The sequence below is a fragment of the Rhinatrema bivittatum genome, chromosome 2 (assembly GCF_901001135.1).
Source record: "Rhinatrema bivittatum chromosome 2, aRhiBiv1.1, whole genome shotgun sequence".
NCBI classification, from domain to species: Eukaryota; Metazoa; Chordata; class Amphibia; order Gymnophiona; family Rhinatrematidae; genus Rhinatrema; species Rhinatrema bivittatum.
This window is the reverse complement of record NC_042616.1, coordinates 483,631,094-483,642,352: the sequence shown is the minus strand read 5'-3', so window position 1 is coordinate 483,642,352 and position 11,259 is coordinate 483,631,094.

Genomic DNA, 11,259 nt, shown 5'->3' with positions numbered 1-11,259 from the left:
TCACATATGACAAAAGATTTTGCCCAAAGCACAGAAAGGAAACAATATCCCTGGGCACACACAGAGAAGCGCAAGAGAGAGAGAGAGGCAGAAGGAATAATTTTTGTACACTGGAAAAGTTGGATTAAGTGACACACAAACTAGACTGCAGGACATAGCAGATACCATGTCAGCATGCTACACAAAGACAGACAATACATGTAAAGACAATATCAATCATAAAAATACCAGCCTTCATGATGCACAACACCACACAAATACATGGAAATCATCACAGGTCCCTTTTGTCACCATGACTTCTGACTTCTAGTATCCATCCAAGAGGCAGACTACCCTGCTCTGCTCCTTAGATCATGTATAGCTTTCTCATGGGGTCTGGATAGCTTTGGAAAACATAAAAAATGAATACATTAATTACTTCCCAGAAAGGTATTAATCTAAAGTAAAAACTCACTCACACACTAGCAACTGACAAACAATGCATCAACACTATGGGGCAGATTTTAGAACCTACGCGCGCGGCCTACATTTGTGCGCGCTACCCGGGCCGGCACACACAAATGTATGCCCGATTTTATAACATGCGCTCGCAGCCGCGCGCATGTTATAAAATCAGGGGTCAGCGCATGCAAGGGGGTGCACACCAGTGCAACTTGCGCGCGCTGAGCCCTCGGGGAGACCAGCTGGCTTTCCCCGTTCCCTCCGAGGCCGCTCCGATTTTGGAGCGGCCTTGGAGGGAACTTTCCTCCCCCCCCATCTTCCCCTCCCTTCCCCTACCTGTCCCACCCCCCAGCCCTAAAGAAACCTCCCCGTACCTTTGTCATAGAAGTTACGCCTGCCAAATGCCGGCACGCGATCCCCCGGCCCAGCGGCCCTGCAGAGGCCTCTGGCCAAGCCCCCGACCCACCCCGGACCACCATAAGGCAACACACATCATCTGACATTAGGTAATGGTGATGTTGCAGTGCATGTCAGTTAAATATCTGTCTGCATGTTTTAATCTACAATACTTCCATTGGAAAACAAACATTATTTTTATTATTTGCAGGTCCGTCATTATGTGCATTCCCTTAGTGATTGGTCCCACGAACATCGAGAATTTTTATCTGATTTATTTGACTTTGAAGACCCAACCCACCTCACAATTTCCTTCTGGTATAGACAGCTATGAGGGCGCAAGCCTTGTGTCACCTTTGGGGAATTAATTTGGTGCTGGGAGAGGGAGCTAGATGTATCTTTTACGGAAGAACAATATATACAATGCTCCTGCAGAATTCGTTCTATCACCAGTAGGATGGACCTTCGGGAAACACAATATAAGTTTCTAATGCGGTATTATCTCTCACAGTGTTTAGCACATAAAATCCATCTTACCGATAAGGCCATGTGCATTAAATGTAACAAGAGTAAGAGCACATTAGGCCATCACTTTTGGCATTGTTTCTGTATCGCCACCTTTTGGGGCGACATATTACATTACATTTATAGTGTAATGAAGCGTAAATTGACTTCTTATCCAAAAGTGCTTTTGTTAGATTCCCTGTCTGGCGTGGCTGTGGGAAAGCCTTTTGTAAAATTATGGATACGTAAAGTGCTTTTGTTGGGTAAAAGATTTATCTTGCAAAACTGGGTGAAGGTGGACCCTTCCACTTTTACCCAACGGTGAAACTTAGTGCATGTTATGTGTCTTTCTGAGAAATACATCGAACAAGTGGACATTACAAGGAAGAGTAGAACCTTTCTTGGGATATGGAACCTCTACATCCAATCACGCCCCCACAACGCACGATGTGCACTCTTGATTGACTTTTCTGGGACTTCTTTGGAACCTTCTTGATGATTAACTCTGCGGCCTTACAGGGGGTGGGAGGGGGGATCTTTTTGGGATGTTATGAATTTTTTTTGTATTATTGGGGCACTGGTCAGAGCTCCCCAGTTGTATTTCATTGAATGTTACTCTGTTTGTTTTTGAAAATCCAATAAAACAGATGTAACCATAATCTACGATACAACCTTTCATGCATCCAGGCCACACCAATCCCATACCATCCTCTGCCGCTATATTTTCTAAGCAATGCAATGTAGGTATAGAGTCGTGTATGTGTATCTGTCTATCAATATCACTATATATAAATGGCAGTGGGTTTGTATAGGTCTTTTTTGTCTGTTTTGCTTTGGAAAACTGACAGTGAAGTAGAAAGTGGCACAGTGGACTTGAGCAATATGGCAAGTACTGGGGAAGGGAGGTAGGTAAGAATTAGGACCCCTGTCTACATGTCCAGAGGTCATGATGGTCCATCATGTGTGACAGGTCTTTTCAGCTAGAATGTATATATATATATATATATATATATATATATACACACACACACACACACACACATATATATATATATATATATATATATATATATATATATATATATACATATATTTCTATATATGTTTTTCTTGTTTTAAAACCTTTTTAAGTTACACCTCTAACACTTAACAGCTCTTCAATGAGCTATGACTCATTGAAAGTGAATAAAAAATGTAAAAGGAGATCACTGGAAAGACTTAAAGAATGATACAGAGATTAGCAAGGATTAATAATATGATTAATATGATATCACAGATAATATAAAGAAGATTTTGTATATAAAATCATAAGAACATAAGATATGCCTTGCTGGGTCAAACTAAGGTCTCTGACAGTGGAGAGTTTAGGTCACAAGTACCCAGCAGATCCCTAAAAATAGATTTATTTTTTGTTACTCTCTCCCAAGGATAAGTGATGGTTTTCCCAAGTCTACCTGGTTCATAACTGCTTATGGACTTTTCACTTATCCAAATCTCTTTTAAACCCTGTTATGTTAGTCACCTTGACCACATCCTCCAGAAACAGATTCCATTGCTTGATTGTGTGTTGGGTGAAAAATACTTTGCACAATTTCTTTTTACTTCTGCTGGTTGTTAGTTTCATGGAGTGTCCCCCTTATTTTAGTATTATCTGAATGGGGAAAAAACAACCACTCTTTAATCATTCCACCCCACCTATCTATCTATCTATCTATCTATCTATCTATCTATCTATCTAAGGCTTATGTCAGTTGGTTGGTTGTGTCTGTCACGCTGTCATGTCTGTCTGTGGTACCATGTGGCACCCAGAACAATGGAAGGTGCATGGTGCAAAGACAATATGTTCTGTGCAAAACACTGGCAAACATACACCCTGGTACACACACACAAGCACAGAGGCACACAAATGCACACATATACATACACAGGCACAGGCACTCTCACAGAGGCACAGTCACGTACATAAAGGCAGACACAGTTAGACACACACTCACACAGGGACACACACATAGAAGCACATGCACCTATACCCACACACACACACACATACACTCAGACACATGCTCTCACATACACACACAAGCAGAGGCACTACATGCACAGATGCACACACACACACACACAGGCTGTTATTGACCAGTCAAACCGAGTAATACCGAGTAACATTTGCTAATGTGCTGTCTGCGAAGACCTGTCTCTCACATTCCCACACACAGGGACAGGTAGGCATAGTCACTCACACATAGGTACACAAGCTTGCACAAATGTGCATGCAAGCTCATGCTAGTGTGCATGCACACAAGCTTGTGCAAGCACATGCAATCTGGCACAAGTATATATGGAAGCTTGTGCTAGAGCACAGAAGCACACGCAAGCTCATGTAAGGAGTCACAAGCTTACAAAGGTGTGGGCAGGCTCCCACACATGCTCCCACTGGTTTGCACATGGAAACACACTCGTACATGCATATTCACATAGGCACACAACAGGCAGGCACAGGCAAACACACACACTCAGGCCCAAGCATGCACACCCACAAGAAGGCACATACTCACACACAGGCACAGGCCCCCTCTACACAGGGATAGATATCCCCTCCACACACAGATTGAGCCCTCTTTTACACAGGCATAGGTACAGGCGCACACACACACAAACACACATACACACACGGCCTCCCCCAAACAAAAACACACATATATACAGGCACAGGCATCCACACACACACACAGAGGCATAGGTCCCCCTCACACAGGCACATACATACACTGGCTGTTATAGACAGTGCAATGCTCTGCACTTTTCGCTAGTGATTTTATAAACTTCTATCATGTCCCCACTCCCCTCTCAGTCCTCTTTTTTCCAAGCTGTAAAGCTCTAACCTATTTAGCCTTTCATCATAGGGGATCCATTCCATCTCCTTTATCATTTTTGTCACCTTTCTCTTTACTTTTTCTAGTTCCACTATGTCTTTTTTGAGATGGGATAACCAGAACTGCACACTTCAATCATGGTGCAGTTGCAACCTGGATTGATACAGAGGCATTTTGATATTCTCTATTTTATTATCCATTCCTTTTTGAATAATTATTAACATTCTATTTTCTTTTTTGACTGCCGCTGCACACTGATTTCAGCGTATTGTCCACAGACACACACATTTCCGCACACACAGGTTCCCCCAAACATACACATACGCGCACCCACACACGTACACAGAAGCATATGCACTCCCAACACAGGCACACGCCCATCCCTGCACACACAAGCAGAAGCACACACATACACAGGTGCACACAACAGGCACACACATACATAGACTGCTATTGACAGATAACCCGAACAATGTCAGGTAACATTTGCTAATATGCTCCATTAGCGAGGCCCTGTCTCTCATACTCCCATTACAAGTCCCTTTTCCTGTGTGGTGATTCCTAATAAGGAATCCAGCAGTGTACCTATAGTTGGGATTAATTTTTTACCTTTGGGTATCACTTTGCCTTTGTTTACATTACATTTCATCTGCCATTTAAATGCCCAGTCTCCTAGCCTTGCAAGGTTTTTTGCAATTCCTCACAATCCACTGTGATTTTAATGACTTTGAATGATTTTGTGTCATCTGCAAATGTGATCACCTCACTTGTTGCTCCCCTTTCCAGATCATTTATGAATACAGTATGCTATACAGAACAGATCCAATTACAGATCCTTGGAGATCTCTACTATTGACTTCTCTCCATTGGGAAAACAATTTAGTCCTATTCTCTGTTTCCTGGTTTTCCAATCAGTTACAAATCCACAATAGGACACTGCCGCCTATTCCTATTTCTGATGACTTTCTCATATAGAACTTGGTCGAATGCCTTTTGATAATCCAAATACACTAAATCAACTGGCTCACCTATATTCACATGTGTATTTGCACCTTAAAAAAAAAAAACAAAAAACTAATCGATTGGTAAGGCAAGTCTTCCCTTTACTAAAACAATGTTGACTCTTCTCCCATTGAAAAGCCTTGTCTATCTATAGGAACAGTGGTTTGTTTATAATAACAGCTTCTACCATGTTGCCCAACACTGATGTCAGGCTCACTAGTCTATAGTTTCCTGGAGCCTTTTTTAAACATTTGCATTATATTGGCCACCTTTCAGTCTTCCAGCACTGTGGCTGTTTTAAATGAAAGATTACAGATTACTAGCAATAGGTTTGCAATTTAATATTTAAATGTTTTCAGAACTCTGGGATAAATTCCATCTGGTCACAATGATTTGTTATTCTTTAGTTTGTCAATTTGATCTATTACAACTTCCATTTTTACAATGATTTGCTTTAGTTCCTCAGAATCATCACCATCAAAGAATGTTTCAGGTATGGATATGTCCTCAGTAAAGACTGAGGCAAAGAATTCATTTATTTTTTCTGCAATTTCCTTGTCCTTTCTGAGCACTTCTTTTATCACTTGGTCATCTAGGGTTAGATATTCAAAAGCCATTTAGATGGATAACTCACAAGTTATCCATCTATATGACTTAAACAGCATATTCAGCCTCTTTTCTGGCTAAATTATAGTCGGATATGATGTTATTCAGCTATAATCTTCAGAGATATCCAGGTAAGGAGCACACCTTTAAAAAAAAATGGCACCAAGTCATGGGCCTCTCAGCCCAATGCCCACCCCCTCACCATCTGTCTCAACCCCCACTCTACCCCGCTCACCAAAATAAAAGGGCCTCAATCTTTAAAAATCACACTAAAGTGCAGGAAGATGAGCACCATCAGCCTAAGCCTCCAGCTCCCTCTCCCTGCTAAAAATGTTTAACTTTATCCCTTCTGCCCCCCAAATACCCTTTTATCACCCCTCCCAGCCAGTCACCCTCCCTCCCACACAATTACCTTGCAAATTGCCTGATCATTGTGCTAACTGCTAAGCAATCCCGGCATATGCGTCCAGTGTTACTTAGGTATTAATGCTGGAAGTGTACTTCTACACTACACAGTACTCTTCCAGCTTTATTACCTAAGTAACTTAGAAATAAAACTAAAACAGGTGCAGTAAAATACATCTCTTTATTGTTATCAGATAGCATGCATATCTGCTGGACCAAGCTGTCAGCCCAAAAAGAGGAAGCTGATCTCTCTTTGACGGCTGAGGGGGGATATGATAGAGGTGTTTAAAATCATGAGAGATCTAGAACAGGTAGATGTGAATCGGTTTTTTACTCTTTTGGATAATAGAAAGACTAGGGGGCACTCCATGAAGTTAGCATGGGGCACATTTAAAACTAATTGGAGAAAGTTCTTTTATACTCAATGCACAATTAAACTCTGGAATTTGTTGCCAGAAGATATGGTTAGTGCAGTTAGTATAACTGTGTTTAAAAAAGGATTGGATAAGTTCTTGGAGGAGAAGTCCATTACCTGCTATTAATTAAGTTGACTTAGAAAATAGCCACTGCTTTTACTAGCAACAGTAACATGGAATAGACTTAGTTTTTGGGTACTTGCCAGGTTCTTATGGCCTGGATTGGCCACTGTTGGAAACAGGATGCTGGGCTTGATGGACCCTTGGTCTGACCCAGTATGGCATGTTCTTATGTTCTTATGACATACGCAGTTAACATTCATACATATATACCAATGATTACTATCACATTTATCCATAGAAGACAATATAAAGCAAATTAAAAAATCAGCTGTCAGTATCTATACTCTCTAATATTAATATTCATAATATTCCTGTATCTAATACTTATGCATAAGTCACGCATTGCCCTCGTACTCTACCGGTCAGCTTTTTAGCAGTAAACATCTTATTACTATATATGGTGATTTATTACTTCTAATGCATATAACATGTTTGTCCATAGCAATGCTAAGCTACATCATCTTTGGTTCTCTTGCCTTAAGCAGTTTCAGCCATATTGGTAAACTGATTTGTGCAGTCTCAATTCTTTGGCAGCTGTTAGCATCATTTAACAAAAGATTCTAACTAGAAAATCCTGCAAATTATGACATATTAAATGTGTTTATTGTGTAACACTGACTGGATGGGTTTATTGTGTAGCACTGACTGGATGGGTGAACTGGAGGGCATTCAGAGTAAAGAATTAGGAGGGTGGCTTGTAGAAGGACTTGGCAAATTGGTGGAGTAATTGATAAAAGTGGTAATTTCACTGATATATGTATGTTTTAAAATACACTGACCTACACACATAAATCCTGACTTATGTAAGTCCTACTTTATTTTCACATGTAAAATATATGCACATATATTTTTAAAATAGGTGGGTAAAGTACATGCATTCAATGCATTGATATATGCTGTTTTAATGCATTGTATACATTGCGTGTATGCTTACATATGTGCATATGTGCCAGGGTGAACATATGCATATTTTATAAAAGTGCATATCTCATACATGCAGATTATAAAATACTAGCAGAGATCTATATATGGTCATTTAAGTGCATATATGCCATTGTGTGTAGTTGGTTGATAGTTATCCTCTCTGTGTGAAAAAAGAAATTCCTCTTTATTGTCTATAACTGACAATTAACTGAAAATTGGAAAAGAGGAGCATTAAAATTCTGTGTTGTATATTGAATATTATATTCATCCAGTTTGCAAAGTCAAAATGATTGTGATTTCATTCATAATGTTACACTAAAATAGGGTCAGGATTCATCCAGAGGAGATAACTGCTGCTATAAGCCCAAGGGAAATTCACTCAATTCAAAATAAGAGTCTGCATCCAGAAAGTTGTATTCCAACAAATAAATGCCTCCCATTAAACTGCTAAATCCATGCTGTCCCACCTATCCCTAAATCCTGGCTTCCCCTACTCAATCTCTGAGTCCAATTTCAAAACCCAGAAGAAAGGCCAATAAGAAGTAAGCAAAGAGTTCAGAATTCAAACAGTTTCTTAGACATTTCCCACAAGATTCCAAGGCAGTTAATTATTTTCATAATATTCGTTACAGCAATGGAAAAAGATTTCCCTCTTCGGCTCCAGCCTGGTCCTCTCTCTTCTTTCGGACCCAGATGACAGTGGGATGTTTCTTCCCTCTTTTCTCAACTCACTGAATGCAGACTTCCCCAGACAGGAAGAGTGTCCCCAAGGGCTAGGGGTCCTGATTCTTCTAGCTGGTCTGAGGCCTTACCAGAGAAAAGGATACTCTTTCTGGTGGATCAACAAAAATGGACAATCTTTTACACCCCTAGCTCTGAGCTCTTCAGTAACTAGCTCTCAGTCTAAAACTCCAAAAAAATGATCTCTTATGACTCATTAAAGCCATCATTATCCACGTTTCTCTGCCTTTTCCATGATGCAACTCTTCTAAGTCCCTCTCCTTGTCCTATCCTCGCTTCCTCCTCCCCCCCTTCCTCCTCCTCACTACCCTCCCTCCCCTCTCCTCCCCTCTCCCCCTTTCCCTTTAATCTATATTCTACCGTTTAAACTACCTAGTCTTTCCCTGTTAATTATTATATACTAGTTCAAAATTATTATAAACTTGTTATATGTACTGCGTTTCTATTTTCATAGTTATTTTATATTAGTTCATAATTATTACTACCATGTTCTATGTACAACGCTCTGACGTTTTGTTTTGTTTTTTACTGTAAACCGACGCGATATCCCTGGATGAACGCCGGTATATAAAAACCAATAAATAAATAAAATAAAATAAATCTCATATATATCTCCAAACCCATCCCCTTGGAGGAAGAACCTTCCTATCACTTACTAATGCCTGCACACTCCCTTGGACCTCCCATTGCTGGAACATTTTCTGTGTTAGCACATAATACATACTTAAGTGAAACCTAACAGGGGTCTCATATGATATGACTTTTCTGATCCTTAATAAAGATACAATGTGATTTCAAATGACATAGGAAATATTGAGGTCCATGTTCAAAAGCATTTAGCTGACTAACTCAGAAGTTAACCGGCTAAATGAATATTTGGGCACATATCCAGTTAAATTCTATCTAGTTAATAAGTTAAAAGGCTAGAATTTAGCCAGATAAGTTAGGGGCATTCCAAGGGCATAACTGGAAGGAGTTGAGTTAGCTGGCCAGGTTAACAGACTAACTGTGATATCCAGACTTAGCTGGATGCCTTAGCTGTCTAAGGGGGTTATTTTCTAAAGCTAACGCACGCGTGCGATAGCTAGCTCGGGGTGGAGTCGGCCCTGGAAGAGGAGAGGTCGGGGCGGCACCGGGGCCGACTCTGCGAAGACTTCTCAGACAGCGAAAGGTACGCATCCTTTTCGCTGCCCATTTCGTGCCGAATAACTACACCTTTTATGGTGTAGTTATTTGGCGCGACGCCGGCAGCAATCGCACTGAGGAGGTGCGATTGCTGCCAGCTATCGCAGGACCAGCCCCCCCATTTCACCCCCCCTCCCGGTTACCGTGGGATTTAGGGAGCCCTGTGACATAGGTAAATCTAGGCCTAAGTCTGGCCGGGCCAAAGAGCTGTCCTAAAGTTAGCTAGCTATATTCAATAGTGTACCTCCGAAGTTAGCCGGATAACTTTATCTGGCTAACTTTGCTATCCAGACTGTATCTGAATATGAATCTCATCAAGAACAGTTCCCATTTAGTTTAATTTTTAAAGTGAAATGATTATTAGATTTTCATTTTGTTTCATACCACCATTTTAGAAAATCAGGCTGCCAGGTTAAAAATAGCCCACTCCTACCCCATCCAATGTGAGTCTCTATGGACCTCCACAGCCCCACCTCCATGGAGCTCCTGAAATGCTCCCACCCCCCTTCCACCCCTTCAGGTGATAGTAAACGACCAATTCCCATTCAGAACTCAGATCTGATCAAGGCTTGGCCCTTCAGCTGTCAGTGAAAGGCCAATCGGAGAAGAAGTGGTGTCAATAAATGAATGCATGAAATCCAAGAGCTGTCAGAGCTCCCGGCATTTATATATTTATTGAGTGAGATGAGTCAAAAGACTCTATTTTTTTTTCCTAAAAACTGAGGAACATTACTGGGGTATTGACTAGGGAGGGATGAGGAGTTTTGTTAATATTTTGTTTAAATTAGGGGATGGGATTTGGATTGGCTGCACTTGCATCAGCCAATCAGATAGATTTCTAAAAGGAAGAAGTTAACTGGCGGCGTACAATCTCAATCAATACTTTCAGTGATGAAAGGTGGACTGTGAATAAGTCCTGCTAACCATCTCAGTTGACCACAGGTATAAGGTAGGATGTGATTCATCCAACCTAAAATTGCTGTCAAAATATTTTCAGTATCTGCAAACATAGAACTATTTTTATTTTGTCATAAATCTCTGACCACAATGTTTGAATGTCAGAACTCTGACAAAATTCATGAATTAAAGATTCTTTTTCCATGTTACATGACCAAGAGATATCTATCCATTTATTTATTTGTTGTATTTATATTCTGTCTTTCAGCCATTTCAAAGCAGATGTCCAGATTCTATTTCCCTGTCCCCAGAGGGCTCACAATCTGAGCTTGTACCTGAGGCAATGGAGGGTGAAGTGACTGTTGAGGCAATGCCAACGTCATGGTGTCTAGTACATTCTGAATAATGTTCTTTTTGTTCAATAAGTGAGAAATTCAAGTCCATGGATGTAATCCTGACCTTTCATATTATCTTTTGCCAGATGTTCTCTGTCATGTCCAATTCCAAATCACTAGAGCAAGTTTCCTTAAACCCCTGTAAATTGATTTTTATTTCATCTTAAATACATTTCTACATGAAGGAAGCTTTATCCTTGGCACCAGATGTGGCTTATATAACATCATAAATATCTGAAGTTTCTGGAACAGAATTATTCATAATGAGTTTTACTTTACCTAATAAATGTCTCTATTACAATTATTCTCTCATGTGCTCATTTTTATGTTACATTTGTGTCTTAACATATC